Source organism: Octopus bimaculoides, chromosome 10, assembly GCF_001194135.2.
Source record: "Octopus bimaculoides isolate UCB-OBI-ISO-001 chromosome 10, ASM119413v2, whole genome shotgun sequence".
NCBI lineage: Eukaryota > Metazoa > Mollusca > Cephalopoda > Octopoda > Octopodidae > Octopus > Octopus bimaculoides.
This window is the reverse complement of record NC_068990.1, coordinates 13,974,219-13,977,007: the sequence shown is the minus strand read 5'-3', so window position 1 is coordinate 13,977,007 and position 2,789 is coordinate 13,974,219.

Here is a 2,789-nt window from a genome sequence, read left to right as displayed (position 1 = left end):
CAGGCTTTTCCGTTGATCGGATTAACTGGAACCTTCGTCGCCGTAAAAGCCTGCTCGTGAAATTAACGTGCAAGTGGCTAACCACGCCACAGACACGTATACGCGTAGTTCTCGGGGAGATTCAGCGTGACACGGAGTGTGACAAAGCTGGTCCTTTGAAATACAGGTACAACAGACGCGCACATACACACGTGCACACACACACACACACACACACACACATATATATATATATATATGTGTGTGTGTGTGTGTGCACGTGTGTATGTGCGCGCGTGTGTGTGCAAGTGTTTTCTTTATACGGCGCTGTTTTTGCAATCCTGTCAATAATAATAATAGTATTATATATAAGCTTAAAGCTTATGGAGATCTCCGTGCAATGAATAAGGACAATAGTCTAATAAAGGGGCAATTAAGCCCTCGACAGAAAAAGAAGGTTTTCCAATCCACGCGGGAGTCAAACCCACATCCCTTTGTTAAAGCAACTAAGTGTGTTTCCTTTAAACCAGCGAATCAGTCTCCCTTTTCCTGTCAAATTTATGAACTATAATAGTTCATGCATACATACATACATACATACATACACACACATATAGGTGAATAAAGTATAAATGAGTAACAAATAGGTACAGGTGTCAGTTCCTTACGGCCATTTCAAGCGACTCCTTTAAACTATTTGGCTGAAATTTAGGAACTAAAAGGTTTCTGTTTATTAGCTCACACCCATATATATATATATATATATATATATATATATATATACAATACGCACACAACACAATTATATACACATATACACACATCACCTATACATACATACATACATACATACATACATACATACATGCATATATATATATGTGTATATATATATATATATATATATATATATATATATATATATATATATATATACATGCATACAGAGAGACAGATTGGTCTTTTGTTTGATTATTACTCTTAGAATCTGCAAATATACCAATTTGCAGACTACAAGACTTTTCTTTACTGACTAGTCAATATACGAAATCTTTAAAAGCTTTGAATACGTCATGCTTGTTACAACTTCCTATAGTTTCATTATACTAATTCAAGACAAACCCAATATATTATAATAATCTATGACCCAATTAATTTCTGTGCTCAATTTGTGCTAATTTACTTCATCCTCGATCTTCAGAAACACATCACAAAATCCCGTTTCCTTTCCTTGTACATTGTAACTAAGTGAGAAACTGTGTTTAATGAATTAATATTATTTTAAACTGCATAGAGAGCAGTAGATTAGTTGAGCGTCGGAGAAAATGCCTTTTGTGATATCAGGTAAATTTAGCTGTTTTTTTTTTTTTTTAGCAAGTCACGTAACCAAATAGGTGTTGGTGATTTTTAAACCCAGACGAAACCAGGGCCAAACCTAGTTAAGCTAATCTATGATCAAAAATGTTCAATCAATGACAATCCAAACTATATTTGAGCTTACTAGTGTCTGGAGCTACATTATCCATATATCGTTTCTTTTTTGAGGCTGTAGGGTAGATTTGAGGAATATCTGGGTTCTATATCTAACAGTGTGAGTAACCGCAAAGGAAATTCCTCTTTAACCAGTGTGTCAGGTGGCAGCGGCAGTGGTGGTGGTGGTGTGTTTCGGTTTATTCATACCATGTATTCTATACATTTTATTCGTTCTCCCAAGAAATGTTTACTAACCCATTTCTTTTTAACATTTTAAACTTTCAGAACTTTTCCCGCCTTTTTCTTTCTCTGTTTTCCATCCTACAACCGTTAGCCACACACACACGCACACACACACACACACACACACACACACAGTCACACACAGTCACATTCTTTTAAAACTTGATATTTAACTTGTCAGATAATTATTAAACTAACAGACATTTTGTCTACATCTTAACAGCCAATAATAGCAGGTTAAAAGGAATCAAGATTTTTTTTCTATTACTTGATAAACAACATGTCAGAAATTTTCCATCGCTTCATTTTCAGTAATTTTATACTCAGCCAAACTTTATGCTAATGCATGCAATTAATTAACTAGCCCCACCCACATTGTTTATGTATGTTTTAAGAAGGCTTGAATGAAAGAAAATACAATTAATCTTTCTGTTTGTTTGTCTAAATTAAGTGTAAATTTTATTATAGTAGATTCTTTTTCCTGGTGTAATTTGATTTAATCTCGGGACCGTTAAGCTCTTAATCTAACAATTAACTTCCGCATAGCTCAACGTTCGGTCCTTGTTAATTGTTCTGCCGATGTTAGGTAACGTCAGATGGTTTTAGTGCTTTAACCAGACCACAGCAAAAGTGTAATAGCATGTTAATTCATAAGATCGCAAAACTCTCACAACAACAGCAACAACAACACACATCCAATATTTTGTCATGTGCCATCTATTAAAGTCTTTCTTGATGTAAACCCTTTGTGGCCAATAAAGAAATCATCATCATCATCGTCATTATTATTGTTATTATTATTATTATTATTATTGTTGTTGTTGGTGTTGTTCTTGATATTTTCTTTTAATCTGCATGTTTGCTGCAGTTACTTGCCGAGTCACACCTAACGTCCAAGGGCAATTGAAGATTACACTATAATGAGCAAATCTATAACGAGCGAAGAACTGAAACATGTAAAAAACAAAAACTGAAAGAGACGTTCACACTGAATATTATTAGGTTGAGGCAGGATGAAAGATTTAGAGGGCAGGTGTAGGTGAAAATCATATGAAGAAGGTTTTATATATATATATATATATATATATATATAT